This window comes from Papaver somniferum, chromosome 3 (genome assembly GCF_003573695.1).
Source record: "Papaver somniferum cultivar HN1 chromosome 3, ASM357369v1, whole genome shotgun sequence".
Taxonomy (NCBI): domain Eukaryota; kingdom Viridiplantae; phylum Streptophyta; class Magnoliopsida; order Ranunculales; family Papaveraceae; genus Papaver; species Papaver somniferum.
This window is the reverse complement of record NC_039360.1, coordinates 93110379-93130785: the sequence shown is the minus strand read 5'-3', so window position 1 is coordinate 93130785 and position 20407 is coordinate 93110379.

Here is a 20407-nt window from a genome sequence, read left to right as displayed (position 1 = left end):
AGACAAATCTGTTTATTATCAAGTCTATGATTTTGGGTTGCAACAACTCTTGGTTGTGGGTGAGATCAGCTAAGGGAATCAAGTACGTAGTATCCTGCTGGGATCAGAGGCGTAGGAGTACAACTGTACCTTGTATCAGTGGGAGATTGATAGGGGTTCAACTATAGTCCAGTCCGAAGTTAGTTTGTAGTAGGCTAGTGTCTATAACTTCTTAATACAGTGTGTATTCAATCTGGACTAGGTCCCGAGATTTTTCTGCATTTGCGGTTTCCTCGTTAACAAAACTTCTGGTGTCTGTGTTATTTTTTTCCGCATTATATTTTATATAATTGAAATAATACAGGTTGTGCGTTCGTGATCATCAATTGGAAATCCAACCTTTGGTTGTTTATTGATATTGATTGATCCTTGGACATTGGTCTTTGGTACCGTCCAAGTTATTCCTTGTGTTTGATTAAAAAGATTCGCTATTGTTTTAGCTTGAGTAAATCAAAACAAGTGAAGAGATATTAACTCTTTAAGATACTTTTTATCTAGATTGAGTCTGACTGTCTAGTTGATTCTCTAGTAAAGTATTTCGGAGTTAGTCCATACAGATTGCTAAGCGAAATATTGGGTGGTGTTGTTAGACCCCCGCCTTTTCAATTGGTATCAGAGCAGGCAAACACGTTTAAGACCTCTCAGTCTGTGTTTGTAGCGATCTTACTCTATGGACAGAGGTGCTATCTCTATTAACGTACCACCAGTTTTCGATGGCTCCAATTACTTATGGTGGAAAATTCCTATGCGAGCTTTTCTTCAATCGCGTGATTTTCAATCATGGGTATATGTGGTGAATGGTTATGATGAGCCCGTTGTTGCAGCTGGAAATGAAACTGTTCCCAAGAATATTGGTGAATATAATGCTGCCGAGATTCTTGCTGCAAAGCAGAATTCTGAAGGGTTAAATGCTATCATACATGCCATTGCCCCAAGTCTTCAACACCATGTGTCTAATTGCACTAGGTCTAAAGATGCTTGGGATATCTTAAAAAACGTATTTGAAGGAAACTCCAGTGAAAAGGAAGCTAGGCTTCAAAACCTTAATTCCGATTGGGAGAACCTTCGTATGACAGATGTAGAAACATTTGATGAGTTTAATCACAAAGTGTCTGAAATTGTTAATGCATCTTTTGCATTGGGTAAGACTATTCCTGAAAAGGACATTGTGATGAAAATTCTCAGATCGCTGCCATCTAGATACGAGTCTAAGAAGCATGCCATCGTTGAAGGGAATAACCTCAATAATCTTTCCAGAAACACCTTGGTTGGGAAGCTAAAGATCTTTGACCATGAGCATACATCCAAAGTCGGTAAGGATGTTGCCTTTAAAGCACAGAAGTGCACTAAATTACTTCCCAAAGGTAAAAGTGTTCATGTCTCTGAGGATGATCAGTCTGAGAATGATTTTTCAGATGAAGACCTTGACAAGTCGGTCTCCTTGATCACAAGACAGTTTAGGGATCTTCTGTTGAAGAGAAGTAAACGGTTTTCAAGAGACAAACCTAGGTCATCAGACAAACCTCACGATCGCGTACCTCCTAAAAACAGGGATGCTGACGAGGCTGATGACGAGGACATGCCTCAGTGCTTTAAGTGTAAGGGTTTTGGCCATTTTGCTAACGAATGCCTAAATCATAGAAAATACACTGGGAATAAAGGTCTAGCTGTAACACTTGATGAAATGTCTGAAACCTATGATTCCGATGAAGATAGGAAATCAAGTGTAGGGCTCCTTGGTGAAAACATCGATTTTGATACTTGTAGCAATACATATATCAACCCCAATGGGTTCGGAGAATAAGGAAACCCAATCAAGATGGAAGATTCTCTAACTGGAAACCCTGCTAGTAATGTTTCAGAATATACTGTATGTCTAGCTGCTTGCACATCTCAGATGCATGAATACTATCCAAGTTTGACGTGCTCGTTTTGTTCGATGAAGGGACACGAACTATCAAGGTGTTACAAGTACAAGCACCAAATAAGGCACGCCAGCAAACTTCAACGAAGAGCAAATCGATTATCAAGGAAGCTGAAACTTGCTCAGAAGACCGCCGAGGTATGTAGGATCTTATCTTCGTCTAAGAAGTTGGTTTCCAGGGATAGAGTAAGACCATTTTAAAAGAAAATATGGTCGAATCGTTTTGATAGACAAAAGTCTGAAGATTCCTCCCTTGAGGAAAAAGATGGAAAAATCATTGTTCATCGCAACACAACTTGATTGTGTTGTTGGGAAAATCTTGTCTCACGTGCCTGATCGAAAAGAGACGAGATCGAGTGATGATTCAGGCTTCAGTAAAGTTTTGGGCTAATTGGTGTTTAGTACTCAGGTTTTGGCCAACACTAGGCCTTGGTCTAACATTTGTCCAACGTTAGGGCTTGGTACCTGGACTGGATGTTGACCGGAGTTGACTGTCTATGACCTAACTTTAAATGATTTTGTAAATTAAAAATCTGTAAAATATTGATATTACAAGTCTAGCCTTGAGGTGGGTCTAACATCCAATGGTTCCAAAGAAAATCATTTAATCTATGGATGGGACGCAAAATCTAATAACCATATACTTGACTATTTTTCCTCCGCCCCATCTCAATCTTCGTCTTCTAGCTCCGCATATATCAAGAACACAGCCACAAACCCCATTAACTTGTTTCCTGATTTCTTCAGTCACAAAACCATGGAATCAATTACTCTCCAAAATCAAAAGTTCAATTTCAATAAATTGAAATCCCAACTTACCCAATCGAAGAAAACCCTTGTTTACTGATTAAATCATAATCTCAAATTCATTGAATCAAAACCAAAATTCCAATTTCCACCCCTAATTTGCTAAATCAAAACCCTAACTTCTGTAAATAGAAGCCCAAATGAGAGTGATAGATGCAACTGAAGCTTTAGGCCGATGGGGTTTATGCATTGCAGACAGGAAAATGAAGATCGAGCAAGATAAATTGCAGTTGATGATTGAAGCATCGATGGAGAAGACATGGTTTTATACTTGAATTGAAGCTTCTTTGAGAACTGAGAAGAATACATATGAGGTTGGATTTGAATTCATATGAGTTAGAGTTGAATCTGTGATGTTCTAGGTTTACAAGTTAGGTGATTGATTACTTGTGTTGTTGTTCGTAACTCTAATCTCGTTGATGTTCTGCTGGTGGTGATTTGATTACTTCCTCCTCCCTTTTCCTGTTAGGTTTCAATCTTTTCCTGATTTTCTTCTCCTTAAAAATGGTAAGTTGAATTAGGGTTTTCAATTGGTTGATGTTTAGATAGGAAATTGATGTGAAATTGATCAATTTATGATGGGTTTGATTCCAATTTGTGATGGGTTTGATTCTTAATTGAAGTATAGATGATACTGTGAATTAAATTGACTATTTGATTATCATGGGTTCGTAGTTATGGTGGAAATGGTAATTCATAGACAAGAATCAGATGAAGCTTGGGTTAAACTCGAGCCTGAAATGGGCAGTAACATGGTTCGATTTGAGTTGAATTAGGGAGGATTTGAAGTTGCTGCTTGAGATGGTGATGAACACAGAAAGAAGAAGAATAACTGGTGATGTATTGCTTCCATTATTGTGTACAAAGGGTGCTAGAGGACTTTGAATTGAAATTGGCAGATTGGGTATGTGGTTTAATTGAAGAATGTTGTGGTGGTTCTGGGTGATGTGTTGCAGAAGATGCTGCTTCATAGAAGGTGGTGGTGCTGAGTTGATGTAGCGGATGAGTGAAATAAAGGAGATGGTGGTGCTTGGGAAAAGGTGGAAAGTGAAGGTTATTATAGTAAATAGGCCATCAATTTATGTATTTTATTTATTTATTTACTTTTTTAATAATATCTAAATAGAAGTTAGTATTTAACCGAGTCAACATTGGTCAAGGTCTGGTCTAGGTACCAAGCACTAACGTTGGACAAATGTTAGACCAAATCCTAGTGTTGGCCAAAACCCGAATACTAAACACCAATTATCCCTAAAGTTTTTCCTTCTTTTCTTAGATTTCTTATTTTCTGTCTATCAAATAAAAGAAAGGGTTATTATCGACAATTCTACTCTTTATAGGGCTTTAGAGTTGGGCGTATACGAACCTGTCTCTAGGTTTCGAACCCTGCATTCCTTTTTCCTTTTTGACATCCTATATAAGACTGCTTGTTGAGTTAAGTGATTCAATCACACAAATCCAGTTGTTTATAACTGTTCTCAAAGCACCATGTCATCAGATGGAAAGATGTCAACATGATTGTTAAATCTTCAATCAAGGAAAAAGAAAAATCTCATGTTTCCAAGTCCCCGAAAAGAAAAAGAAGGAATACAAGAAATCCCAGGGATGTGCCTTCTAACTCTCAGAAGTTTTCCGATGTTCTTGATGAGTTGAAGGAAGTAAGAAAGGAGATTCGTGAAATAAAGGCTTTTGTATCAAAGTCCTTAGAAATTCAGAGAGCCCTGGTACGACATAATCAGCCAAGATAGTTCGTTGATATAAACTCCTATCTTCGTGAACCGTATGTTCCAATGGTTGTTGACAACAAGGAGTTCGGGAATGATGCTGAATTTCTCAAAGGCATTGTCTCCTAGGATGTCTTGTTTTTGGATTAGTAGGAAGAATAACTAGTGCTTTAAATAGCGATGATTGTGACTACACATAGATATTTTTGTTTTCATCTTCTTATGTTATTTTTTTAGGTTTATTGGTTTTAAATTCTAAAAATATTTGGAGGATGATGTTTATTGAAGTATTTTAATGGTTTGTGATATTGCAATATTTTTAAGGGATATGTATTGTTTGCGTCCGTGAACTTGAAGGTCCCATATTGCGGTCAAAAGTAAAGTCGTTCATGAATTAGTATTCGTATTGATGAAAGGACGAATGGACTTTTGACAAATACAAAAGTTAAACCTATGTAATCATGTATTTGATGGAAAATAGGATAAAATCTTTTATTTGACAAGGATAAAGTCTATTATATTGTTATGCATATAATTATGGAAAATAGAATAGATCCTTGTATGTTATCCACGGCATTGATCTTCATTGATCCATTTTATTATGTTTTACCGTGAAGGCTCCGTTGTGTGTCTTATGTTGAGCACGATACGACTAATTCGATTTCTTATTGATTTGGTTGGTTGTTCCATGAGATGCTATATGTTGAGCATTAGGAACTAAATTAATCAACTAGTTTGGTTATTTAGTTTGTATTCCATAAGTTTTCTTTCTTATGTTGAGTACATGTACGGTTAAGGTTGTCATACTCTATGATGAACTTAGTCGGGGTTCCATAAGTTCTCTTGTGTTGAGCCCAAAATAATTGAATTGATTACTTCGTGATTAATTTGGTTATTTTTTTTTTCAATTGGATTAATTATAGGTTCTCTTGTAATTAGTCTAGTTTAGTTTTCATATATTCCACAAATTCTTGTGTTGAGTATATGAACGGCTATACTAATCATGTTCTATTGGTTGATGTAGTCGTATATTCCTGTAAGGTTTTCCTTATGTTGAGTATGTGAACAATTAAGTTAGTCGTCTTCGTATGATTACCTTAGTCGTAGCTCCGTAAGTTTACTTATGTTGAGCACCTTCAATTAAATTGATCACTTTTGTGGTTTGATTTAGTTGCGTATTCCAATTGAATTAATCATGGGTTTACTTGTGATTAATTTGGTTGAGTTTTGGATATAGAAAATCATTCCTATGTTTTTTGGTGTCCAAAGTAAAAATCCTTCTTTTCTTTCGAAATTAAGGTCACTCTTGTTGTTCTTTCGGGAATGACATCAAATGGAGGAGAGTTCTTTTGAACTTGTGCTTAATGGTAATATCTTGCGGGGAGTGCGGCTGTGGAATTTTATTGGGGTTATCTTGTATCTTAAAACTCCTTGATGAATGCATTTAGCTTCGGCTTTATGATTACATCTAAATTAAGTTGGTATGTATTTTTCTTTTAGTCTATGAAACGTCTCTTGTGGAAATTTCATTATGATCCCGTTCTTGTACCTTTGTCAATTTTATTGACAAAAAGGGGGAGAAATATTGTAGTTCACACTACAAATACATATGGTTTTCGGATCATTGTGTAAGGGGGAGTGGTTTCCATGATCGAGATGGAGTATTGACTAAGGAGGAGTGATACATATCACCATAGTATTATTGTTAAAGTCGTGATACAATTGAACTTTGATGTTACATAATAGTACTATGACACTGTATAATAATGATCGAGAATATCGATTTCTCTCATTGTTATAGCTACGAATCTTCGACAACGGTGATGCTAAATTTACAACCTTTGGGATCATTGGAGTACTTGGAAGGACGAAGATTTCAGGGAACGTTGAAGATTAGACTATGGAATAAGAGCCACTAAAGTTTATCTTTTTTGTATTCCATATGTATTAATAGTTTTGTCACTAAAATTGACAAAGGGGGAGATTGTTAGAGCATAGCTCGGTCAACCTCGCATGTATTGCTATCTCAAGCATGTTTGTCAATGTTAGTGATCAAAACTATGAGTCTTGATTTCTAGCCTACATAGCTAAGTCTCGGACTAGGATAGGAAAAGTGTAGTTGAGCTCAAGGACTTCATGGCGATTCAACGACAACGACGACTACACAAGGAACCGTGGAACTTCATCAACAAAAAGGTATGTGGAGACTTGAACTTATCTATCACTCAAAAGTCTATCTATTCTATCTCCTACTTCTTATGAGACAAAAGTCGTATGCTATATAGACTAGATCATACACACTTCACATTTCGAGCTGAGCATTCATTGCTTATCTTTTATCTCGAAATCGTGTGTTGGTAAAGCGTTTCGCTTTGATCAATTTTATCTTCACTTAGTGACGAAAGTCATGAAAGTTTCAATCACTTTGAGAATTGCTCTGACGTGAATCGGTCTGTGAATAACGGCTACATAGCGTCCTCTGAGAATGTCTCAATGATTGAAATAAGAGCTTAGATTACATAACCATGTATTCCTTGAACCGAAGTTTTCGAACTTTGTTGATCAAGTGAAATCGGGAGGATTGTGGAATTGGCTTGCCAAGTCCGCGAACCCAGTCCGCAGACTCAGTCCGCAAACTGACGGAAGTTCTCGACCGAGAATTTCTCCTGGGATTTCCAAAACTCGTTTGTGTGCTAAGTCCGCGAACCCAGTCCGCGAACTGGTGGAAGTTCTCTTGCCGAGAATTTCTGCTGAGTTTGGAAAACTCAACTGATTAACTTAAGTCCGCGAACTTGTTTGTGAACTTAAGAGGTTATGATCTAAAGATGTGCTCTGAACAAGAAACATTAAATTACTAAGGAATGCTTTATGCAAACCATGGATATAATGTTCATGAGCCGATTCAATCGAATAAAATCATCTTTGTTTCAATTGTGTCTTGTGTAGTTACATAAGATCTCATAGCAATTGAACAACTCTTTAACTAGTTCATTTGAGTCAATTGAACTAGTTATGGTGAAGAAGAACAAGGTTAATATGAAATGCTCATATGGTTGACCTTTTGGGTTACTATGTTGAACCAACATGAACTTACACATTTGGGCATGGTTTTCACGAACCCATTAAACATATACCCAAGTGTGTGTGACAAGCTAAGTTTTCGATCTAACGGTTGAGAAATATTAGCTTGAATCTAAATCAGGTTTTCATCTAATGGTGAATATGGATTGTTTTGTAACTACGACAAAACCCTGATTTGAAGGCTATATAAATGAGACATCTAGCATTGAGCAAACCTAATCCCCACACGTTTGTGTGCTACTAGTGCGCTCGCTAGAGTCGATCTCCATTAACCTTTGATTTTCTTCTCTAAAATCAGGTTAACAACTTAAAGACTTCATTCAGATTGTGAAGCCAGACCGATACTACTTTATCGTAGTTGTGTGATCTGATCTTGCATATTCTATCGTACGAGTACAATCGATTGATTGGCTTGAGATCGTGAGAGTTCTCCGATAGGCAAGATAAAGAAGTCACAAACATCTTCGTCCCACTGTTTGTGATTCCTCGACAATCCGCTTGTGTAGTCAGGAAGGATTGTAGAGAGGTGATTGATTAATCTAGGCTGTTCTTCGGGAATATAAGACCGGATTATCAATTGGTTCATGTTCACCTTGATTTTATATCAAAAGACGAAACAAAACCTAGGGTTTATCTGTGGGAGACAGATTTATCCTTCGATAGACATTTCTCTGTGAGACAGATCTGTTTATTATCAAGTCTGTGATTTTGGGTTGCAGCAACTCTTGGTTGTGGGTGAGATCAGCTAAGGGAATCAAGTGCGCAGTATACTGCTGGTATCAGGGGCGTAGGAGTACAACTGTACCTTGTATCAGTGGGAGATTGATAGGGGTTCAACTATAGTCCAGTTCGAAGTTAGTTTGCAGTAGGCTAGTGTCTGTAGCGGCTTAATAAAGTGTGTATTCAATCTGGACTAGGTCCTGGGGTTTTTCTGCATTTGCAGTTTCCTCGTTAACAAAACTTCTGGTGTCTGTGTTATTTCTTTTCCGTATTATATTTTATATAATTGAAATAATACAGGTTGTGTGTTCGTGATCATCAATTGGAAATCCAACCTTTGGTTGTTGATTGATATTGATTGATCCTTGGACATTGGTCTTTGGTACCGTCCAAGTTATTCCTTGTGTTTGATTAAAAATACTCGCTATTGTTTTAGCTTGAGTAAATCAAAACAGGTGAAAAGATATTAACTCCTTGAGATACTTTTTATCTAGATTGAGTCTGACTGTCTAGTTGATTCTCTAGTAAAGTATTTCGGAGTTATCCATACAGATTGCTAAGCGAAATATTGGGTGGTGTTGTTTGACCCCCGCTTTTTCAGAACCAATTATCAAACTAAAATCCACTACTGAAATACAGTATATGTACATTTTAATAGAGCGTAGATATTACACCTTTTGGAGAAAAATCCTTCCTAGATCATCAACTTCAATTTGTTTCAAAAAATTTTGGAGTGAAAACTTCTAGTTCCCTCTATCATCAACAACTGTAAGCCCTTTTGGATAATAGCTCATCCTTGAACCGGCTAATAGCTTTAGTCTACCATCTGCATTTACGCATTTATTTAAATTAGAAGCAACAATGAAAGGAAAATAACTAAACAAAGAAATCCAACAAAACAATATGCTAAAACTAATTAAGATCTCAAAATGACCTACATACATGCATATCTTTCAGAAAATCGCACATTACAAACTGTACACATGCGATGTCAAGTCGTGAGAAGTTTGAGATAAAATGGTAAATCACTTAAGTCACATAGTGAAAAAGCGGGGGTACAACAACCACACCCAATATTTCTCTTAGCAATCTTTATGGACAAACTCCAATATACTTTCTAGAGAATCAACTAGACAGTCAGAATCAATCTAGACAAAAGTATATCAAAGAGTTTATATCTCAATCTCTCGATTTGATCTTTACTCAATCAAATAGAAATCTGTGAGTCTTTATCAAAGAGAGATAACTTGGATGGTACCAAAGACCAATATCCAAGTGTCAATCAATTTAAATCAACAACCAAAAGGTCGGATATTCTAATTGATTGAACTTCAACGTACAACCTGTATTATTTCAATTATAAAGATAAACAATATAATGCGGAATAGAAATAACACAGACACCAGAAATTTTGTTAACGAGGAAACCGTAAATGCAGAAAAACCCCGGGACCTCGTCCAGATTGAACACACATTGTATTAAGCTGCAACAGACACTAGCCTACTCCAAATTAACTTCGGTCTGGACTGTAGTTGAACCCCAATCAATCTCACACTGATCCAAGGTACAGTTGCCCTCCCTACATCTTTGATCCCAGCAGGATACTACGCACTTGATTCCCTTAGATGATCTCACCCACAACTAAGAGTTGCTATGACCCAAAGTCAAAGACTTTAATAAACAAATTTGTATCACATAGAAAAGTCTATGGTAATAGATAAATCCGTCTCCCACGAATATACCTACGAGTTTGTTCCGTCTTTTGATAAATCAAGGTGAACAGGAACCAGTCAATAAACCGGTCTTATATTCCCGAAGAACATCCTAGTATTATTGATCACCTCATAATAATCTTAATCGACGCAGCGAAAAAAGATATTGTGGAATCAAAAACGATGACACGAAGTGTTTGTGATTTCTTTTCTATCTTGCCTATCGGAGATAAATCTCAAACTAATTGTTACAATTGTACTCGTACGATAGAAGATGCAAGATCAGATCACACAACTACAAGAAAAATAGTATCGGTCTGGCTTCACAATCCCAATGAAGTCTTTAAGTCGTTAACCTGGTTTTAGAAGAAGAAAACCAAAGGTTACAGGAGAATCGACTCTAGCTTAACACAACTAGTATCACAAAAAATGTGTGGGGATTAGGTTTCCCAGTTGCGAGAGTTCTCCCTTATATAGTCTTTCAAATCAGGGTTTGCAATCAATGTTCACCGTTAGATGAAAAACCTGATTAGATACAAGCTAATATTTCTCAACCGTTGGATCGAAAACTTAGCTTGTTACACACAAATGAAATGTTCAATTTTGGGTTTATGCAACCGTACCCAAACTTTAAAATTTGTTGGTTCAACAATAGTTAACCAATGGTTATCCATATGATCACTTTCATATCAACCATATTCTTCTTCACCATAACTAGTTCAGATGACTCAAATAAACTAGTTAGAGAGTTGTTCAATTGCTTAGATCTTATGTAACTACACAAGACACAATCGAAGCAAAATCGGTTTGATTCACTCGAATCGGTTCATGAACTTTATAGCCACGGTTTGCAAAAGCATTCCTTAGTTTATTTAAATATTAGTTCAAGAACAACCAGTTTTAGATATAACCAACTCAAGTTCGCGGACTGGGTTCGCGGACTTAAGCTCATGGAAGGAGTTCACAAACTCCAGCAGAAATTCTCGGGCTGAGAACTTCCGCTAGTTCGCGGACTGAGTTCGCGGACTTGGCTCACGCCACTTCCAATTCTCTTGATCAACAAAGTTCGCAAACTTTGGTTCAAGGAATAAGGACTTATACATATATGTGTTTCCACAACAATGCTTATATCCTATCAATGGTTATGTAATCTAAACTCTCATTTCAATCATTGAAACATTCTCAGAGGACGAATATATCCGTTATTCGCAGACCATTTTTCTTCAGAGAAATTTTCAAAGTGATTGAAACATAACATGACTTTCGTCACTAGGTAAAGATGAATTCGGCTAAAGCGAAAGCTTACCAACACATATTTCTAGAAATACATAGGCGAGTTAAACTCGGCTCGAAATAGCAAATGTGTATAATGAAAGTCTATATATCAATACGACTTTTGTCTCAAGAGTAGGAGATAGAGTAGATAGACTTTTGAGTGATAGATAAGTTCAAGTCTCCACATACCTTTTAGTCGATGAAGATCCACCAGTTCCTTGAGTAGTCCTTCGTCTTGTATGATGATTTCCATGGAGTTATTGGGCTCAACTACACTTTCTATCCTAGTCCGAGACCTTTAGCTATGTAGGCTAGTAATCAAGACTTAATGTTTTGATCACTAACATTGACAAACATTCTTGAGATAGCAACACATGCGAGTTCGACCGAGCAATGCTCTAACAATCTCCCCCTTTGTCAATTTTAGTGGCAAAACTATTAATACATATGGAATACAAAAAATAAATAAATTAACTTTTTTAACTCCTATTCCACATGTCTAATCTTCAACATTACTCGAAATCTTCGTCATTTACAAGTACTCTAATGATCCCAAAGGTTGTAAGTTCAGCATCATCGTTGTTGAAAATCCGTAGCTATAACAACGAGAAAACAATAGTTCTGAATCATTGTTATACAGTGTCATAGTATCATTACACAACGTCAAAGTTCAATTGTATCACAACTTCAACAACAATACTATGGTGATATGCATCACTCCCCCTTAGTCAATACTCCATCTCATATGGAAACCACTCCCCCTTACATAATGATTCGAAAACCATATGTATTTGTAGTGTGAACTACATATTGATTCTCCCCCTTTTTGTCAATAAAATTGGCAAAGGTACAAAAACGGGATCCTAATGAAATTTCCGTAAGAGACATTTCTTGACCAAAAGAAAGTAAAAATATATCATCTTGTTTAGATGCAATCATAAATCCGAAGCTAAATGCATTCATCAAGGAGTCTATAAAGATACAAGATAACCCCTACAATATTCCACCCCCAAAAAGATTTGGCAATTAAGCCCAAGTTCAAGACGAACTCTCCCCCATAAAATGTCATTCCTGAGAGAACAACACGAGTGACTTTAATTTCGAAGGAAAAGAAGGATTTATTTGGACATAACAAATCACATACAAGTATGAATTTGCATCCAACAACTCAATTAAATTAACCACAAGAAGATTCATGATTAATTTAACTAGTAATGCTCAACATAAGAAAACTTATGGAGACTCAAAAATACTCAATTAGATTAATCACAAGAAAACCCATAATTAATATAATCGGAATGCACAACTAAACTGATCACAAAAGAGTAATCAATTTAATTGGTCATGCTCAACATAAGAAAACTTACGGAGTAACAACTAAATAACCAAACTAGATGATTAATTTAGTTGGTAATTGCTCGACATAACGTACCTTATGGAACAACAACTAAGCTAATCATAAATAATCAACTTGGTTGTTTAGTGATCAACATAAGACACATTATAGAGCCTCACAGTAATACATAAAATATGGATCAGGGAAGATCAATATTGCGGAATACACAAGGATTCATTCTATTTTTCATCACCATTTGCACAATGACACAAAATAGACATAATCTTTGAAAAACAAAAGATTTTAACCTATCTTCCATCAATGATTGGCAATATAGGATTAACTTTTGTATTTGTCAAAAGTCTATTCATTCTTTTATCAATATAGGAATATCGACATATGAAAGACTTTACTTTTGACAAGGTGTGGGACCATCAAAGTTCACGGACGTAAACACACATATCACATAACAATATTGCAATATATAAAACCATAAAGATTAATACTGCAAAAATCATCTTCCAAACAAATTTAGAATTTAACCAAATAAATCTAAAAACATGAAGATGAAAACGTTGGACATAGCTATGTGTAATCACAATAATGGCTATTATTAACTCTAGTTATTCTTCTAAACAAAAACAAGAAAATAGAAGATTTACTAGGAAAATAAACGAAACAAAGATAAAACAAGAAAACAGACTCCTATGCCAAAACCGGACACGAACTAATGTCAGACAGACGGTTCTGGATCCTCATGAGTCTTGAGATTTTCGATCTTGTGAACGACAGCATCTTCAGCAACTTTGGAGAGAATATCCTTGTTGGGAAGTTCTTTAACACAGGTCTTCATGAGAACAAGGTAAGAATTAACCTTTTTCAACTCAGTTCTTACCACATCAAGATACTTCAATGTATCAACAAGTTGCTGCTTTGCATCCTCAAAGTTTTTTAGGAAGTCGAGAACTATATCCGACGAAATATTCTTCAACCTCCTTTATATCCGAATAGGAATCAAGAGATTGAGAAAAAGATCCTTCGACTTCAACAAAGGTTCTCTTCTCTTTATCGAATTCGAAATATACCGCATTATCAACAAGGTCTTCAGGTAAATCCCAAGAGCAGGAAGAAGAAGCCATTGATAATAATAAGCCTAGAGTGAGAAGTTCAACTCAACAGGATGGGTATATAAATAAGATTCGAGAGACTTAGGGTTCACAAGCTTGGTCCGTGAGAGACCTCAAAACCGTTAGCGTACCCGTAAGAGGATGGTTCAGAAAGCCCACATGAGAAAGTCCATGCCTTTTAGAATTCAACACCGCATTTGAAAACAAAGCTAAAAACAAGAAAAAGGAAAACAAAAATACTCATGTAAAAGTGTTTGACTAATTATCCATCTAAGAACAATAAGAGATTAGCTAGATAATCAGTGACACTTTACAAGAAGTATACCTATCAATTCTCATTTAGTTAGGATTTCACAAGTGGGATTTCAACCTTGGGATTATTTAACACAAGTACGAGCCATTGGCTCATTAAATGAACATTGCTCTTGGTTATCCTTTTCCTTACGAACTGTTGGAGGAAAACCATTATGATGTGAATGGAAATCATAAAATTCATCCTTATAGAAATATGACCCAGAGAATTGATTCTTACTTGAAGGAAATTGGCTTTTTCCTGATATCTTGTTCACATAGAAAGTATCATTAGCTCCCCTTTTTAAGATAGGAATATTTTGATCTTCTCTTAGATTGTTAAGACATTTTTTCTGGGTCAGAGCATTTAAGGAAATCATAGAACTGACTTTCCTGGTAGGATACACAGGATGAGTACTGAAACCAATTGGTTTAGACATATGAAAGTCAGTTATCCCTTTGAATATTACATCAAAGGTAGGTTGAAGATGAACAAGGGGATTGTTACTCAACCCGAAGTTTCTCATTTGCCTGACTGGTCCTCTTGTAACATGACACGGACACACTTTCTGAACGTTAGAAAGTACTATCTCAACACTCTATGAGGATTTCCTCTCTTCATGTGATGTGCACCATTTTTGGCAAGAGGGTACAGGCATGTTATTTTCACAAGAAGAGGACACTGATTTTTCTCCTGGATCTTCCTTAGTCACGGTAATAGTTGATGACGAAGGCCTAGTGAACTTTCTGAAACATCCTTGAATAGAGAGCTTGCTCAAGCGATGTTTAACTTCCAAGATATCTCTTTCAAGACTTGCTTTAAGAAAAGACAAAGCTTTAGAGTTTTTGGAATCATAGTCTCTTATTTCTCCAAGAAGAATTTTGACATGTTTTTTCAACCGATCTGCTTGAACATTAACATGATTTAACATAAATTCACATTCTCGTTCAATTAGAGAGAAGGAGTCTTTTGAAGGAAGATCGGAAAACCACATGTCAGATTCTGTCTGTCTAGATTGATAACAAGGTTCTTCTATATTAGAGATTGAAGAATATTTCTCTTTAATAGAAATAGACAAGACAAAGCCTTTATTTCTGGTGACGCGTTTACTAGAGATAGTACTCAAGATCGCTACAAACACAGACTTTTAAGGTCTTAAACGTGTTTGCCTGCTCTGATACCAATTGAAAAAGCCGGGTACAACAACCACACCCAATATTTCGCTTAGCAATATGTATGGACAAACTCCAATATACTTTCTAGAGAATCAACTAGACAGTCAGACTCAATCTAGATAAAAGTATATCAAAGAGTTTATATCTCAATCTCACGATTTGATCTTTACTCAAGCAAATAGAAATCTGCGAGTCTTTATCAAAGAGAGATAACTTGGATGGTACCAAAGACAAATATCCAAGTGTCAATCAATTTAAATCAACAACCAAAAGGTCGGATATTCTAATTGATTGAACTTCAACGCACAACATGTATTATTTAAATTATAAAGATAAACAATATAATGTGGAATAGAAATAACACAGACACCAGAAATTTTTTTAATGAGGAAACCGCAAATGCAGAAAAACCCCGGGACCTAGTCCAGATTGAACACAAACTGTATTAAGCCGCAACAGACACTAGCCTACTCCAAATTAACTTCGGTCTGGATGTAGTTGAACCCCAATCAATCTCACACGGATCCAAGGTACAGTTGCGCTCCCTGCGTCTCTGATCCCAGCAGGATACTACGCACTTGATTCCCTTAGATGATCTCACCCACAACTAAGAGTTGCTACGACCCAAAGTCGAAGAATTTAATAAAAAAATCTGTATCATACAGAAAAGTCTACGGTAATATATAAATCCGTCTCACACGAATATACCTAAGAGTTTTGTTCCGTCTTTTAATAAATCAAGGTGAACATGAACCAATCAATAAACCGGTCTTATATTCCCGAAGAACAGCCTAGTATTATTGATCACCTCACAATAATCTTAATCGACGCAGCGAAAAAGATATTGTGGAATCACAAACGATGAGACGAAGTGTTTGTGATTTCTTTTCTATCTTTCTTATTGGAGATAAATCTCAAACCAATTGTTACAATTGTACTCGTACGATAGAAGATGCAAGATCAGATCACATAACTACAAGAAAAGTAGTATCGGTCTAGCTTCACAATCCCAATGAAGTCTTTAAGTCGTTAACTTGGTTTTAGAAGAAGAAAACCAAATGTTAAAGGAGAATAGACTCTAGAGTAGCACAACTAGTATCACACAGAATGTGTGGGGATTAGGTTTCCCAGTTGCGAGAGTTCTCCCTTATATAGTCTTTCAAATCAGGGTTTGCAACCAATGTTATCTTGGTAACAAAGCATTCAGTATTCACTGTTAGATGAAAAAACCTGATTAGATACAAGCTAATATTTCTAAACCATTGGATCGAAAACTTAGCTTGTTACACACAAATGAAATGTTAAATTTTGATTTTATGTAACCGTACCCAAACTTTAACATTTGTTGGTTCAACAATAATTAACCAATGGTTAGCCATATGATTACTTTCATATCAACCATATTCTTCTTTACCATAACTAGTTCAAATGACTCAAATAAACTAGTTAGAGAGTTGTTCAATTGCTTAGATCTTATGTAACTACACAAGACACAATCGAAGCAATATCTGTTTGATTCACTCGAATCAGTTCAAGAACTTTATAGCCACGGTTCCAAAACATTTTTTATTAAAACTCATTTTTCTCCAACAATACCCCACATGAATGAAATCTCGGAAAACGAAAAAATCAGAGTAAGGAAAATACCATTTAGGCAAAGGTGTCCATGAGGTCTTGAACCCTTACTTAGTGAGAAGTTACCGGAACTACTCGCTAAACAGTGAACCTAGTCTTGAACTGGTAGTGTTGGTGTAATTCGCGACAACAACCACGCATGATATTCTCCTAGTGTTGCTAAGTTCGTGTCGTTTTGTCCAATTTGTCCCTAGACATATCATGTTTCTCAGAATGCTCGAGAGAATTGGCTCAATTCTCAAAGGAAGCGGCCCCATTTCCACATTCATATAAGTGAGTTCCATCAAGAGTGTTTACTGCTACACCCCACTTCAATCTTAAATTGAAACTATGAAACTCATTAAGACTTATTTAAAATTCATCCTCCACATGCAGTCACACTATCACATCAACACTATAGGGAAGGGACAGAGAATGAAATTCTATGATAGTGTTTACCTTTACCCACCATGAATTAGTTGTCTCATTCGAAACCTTGATCTTGGAATCTCCAGTCAGCAAGGTTGAGTATCCTTCATGGCAAGTTTAATTATTGAGCCTAAGCCCCATCCCCCTTGATGCTTTATTAACTATCTCCTTGGACAAACCTTTCGTCAAAGGGTCCGCGATATTCTCCTTGGACTGCGTCCAATCTATGGAAATAACGCCTGTTGAGATTAGTGTTTTCAAAGTATCATGTCTTCTACGAATATGTATAGAATTTCCATTGTAGAAGCTACTCTTAGCTCTACCTATCACAGATTTGCTGTCACAGTGTATAGATATAGCTGGCACAGGCCTATGCCAGAGAGGAATATCTTATAAAAAGTTTCTTAGCCATTCGGCCTCCTCTCCTGCTTTATCTAACGCAATAAAATCCGATTCCATATTGGAACGAGCTATACATGTATGCTTGGAACTCTTCCAAGATACAGACGCACCTGCTAGAGGGAATACATATCCACTCGTAGACTTAGAATCCTTTGATCCTGTTATCCAGTTTGCATCTCAAAATCCCTCAAGGACGGCCGGATATCCTTCGTAATTAAAACTAAAGGTCATTGTGTACTTCAAGTACTTTATCACTCTAATATGTGCATCCAAATGTATCTTCCCTGGATTACAAGTATACCTGCTTAACCTACTCACAACATAAACAATGTCTGGTCTAGTACAATTCATCAAATACATCATACTTCCTATGACTCTCGAGTATTCAAGTTGGTTAACTGCTACACCCTTATTGTTCTTGAGTTTACAGTTAGAATCATAAGGAGTATACACAAGTTTACAGTTAAACTGATTATATTTCTTAAGTATGGATTCAACATAATGAGACTGACTCGGACTATAGACATTAGAAGTTTTCTAATCTTCATCCCTAATATGACATCAACGGGGCCTAAGTCTTTCATGTCAAAGTTCTCATTCAACAGTTTCTTAGTGGAATTAATCACATCCATGTTTGTACCTAGTATAAGCATATCATCAACATACACGCATACAATCACACATGCATCCTTGACAAGTTTAGTATAAACACACTTATCAGATTCATTAATTCTAAAACCACTATAAATCATCACATGATCAAATTTCTCATGCCACTGTTTAGGTGCTTGTGTCAATCCATACAAAGATTTAACCAGTTTACAAACTTTCTTTTCAAAACCTTTAACTACAAAGCCCTCAGGTTGTTCCATATAATTTTCTTCATCTAACTCACCATTAAGAAACGTTGTCTTTACATCCATTTGATGTATCTCTAAATTATGGACAGAAGCTATAGCAATTAACATCCTAATGGAGCTAATTCTACTCACTGGTGAAAATGTGTCAAAGAAATCTATACCTTGTATTTGTCTGTAGCCTTTAGCTACCAACCTAGCCTTGTATTTTTCAACAGTTCCATCTATCTTACGTTTTCTCTTGAAAATCCATTTACAACCTATGGCCTTACACTCTGCAGGTAAATCTACAAGTTCAAAAGTACCGTTTTCTCGGATGGAATCCATTTCATTAAAGGAATCTTCTTTCCACCATGGAGCTTCAGGACAAGTCATGGCTTCTCTATAAGTATGAGGATCAGAATCGGCTAGGTATGTAATGCTATGTTGAGCATTATACAACCAAGTTGATTATTTTTTGATTATCTATGTTGTTGTTCCATGAGGTACTTTATGCATGAGTTATGGAAAGGCAAACAACCATCTTATGATTACTTCAAAGTGTGGGGGTGCTTGGAAAAGGTGGCCATCCCTCCTCCTAAGACAAATAAGATAGGACCCAAAACCGCTGATTGTGTTTTTGTAGGGTATCCTGAGCATTCTAGTGCTCATAGGTTTATGGTTGTGAGGTATGAAATTTCTAACATAGGGTTGAATACTATCATGGAGTCTAGAGAATCCGGGATATGACATGGTTCTTGGGAGATCATGGACTCATGATGGAAAAGCTGTGATATCTTCATCTTCAGTTGCACATTTTTCCGTTGAAGTAAGCTATGACTCGGAGGATGACCAACCGTTCGAGTATTTGGGAAAAGTCGAAGCCTTGATGGAACTCACACAAAAACCTGAGAAAAGCACACATGAATTTGTCAAAAGGTTCCTTACTCAGGCAAGCTAATAACATTCAAAACCTAATACCTGAGTTAACAGGAATGTCTAGTTGTAATAATTCTCAAATGAGTGGATTTGTCACCTTAAACTGGACCAGTAGCATGGGATACATAATTGTTGCAACCCGATTTTGAATCATTTCTCCATTTTTCATCATTTGCAAACCATTTTCGAGCAATGAAATCATATTCTGAGTGTGTTTCCATGATGATGAGCTAAACCCCATCACTGGGACGACGGAGGAAGCTAGGTTTTGAACAAGTCCCCGGACTAGGGTAGCATATTTGAAAGTTGGTAACACATATGCATCATGAGGAATAATACTTTCCTGAGTGCGAAACCTCCCGACGAATTCATGGGCGTTCTCCCCAGGTTTTTGTGTGAGTTTCATTAAGGCTTCGACTTTTCCCAAATGCTCGAAAGGTCGATCATCTTCCGCGTCAGAGCTTTATTCAAGGGTTTTCAAGCATAGCATGTCCGTTGACTAATCTGACTAAGAAGGGGGTTCCCTTTGTTTGGAAAGATGAATGTGAGCAAGCTTTTAGCACCCTAAAAGTGAGGCTGACTTCTGCTCCTGTCTTGGCACTTCCACGGACTGATGGTGGTGGTCTAACAGTTTATACAGATGCTTCACTCCATGGGTTAGGTTGTGTACTTATGCAAGATGGTAAAGTCATAGCTTATGCATCTCGACAACTACGTGTACATGAGAAAAACTACCCAACTCATGATCTGGAGTTGGCAACAATAATATTTGCTTTAAAGGTTTGGAGACATTATTTATTAGGGGAGAAATTTCAGTTATTTTCTGATCATAAAAGCCTTAAATATCCGTTTACTCAGAAAGAACTTAACATGAGACAGTCCAGGTGGATGGAATTGTTAAAGGATTATGAGTTTTCTCTTGAATATCATCCTGGGAAAGCAAATGTTGTTGCTGATGCATTAAGTAGAAAACTG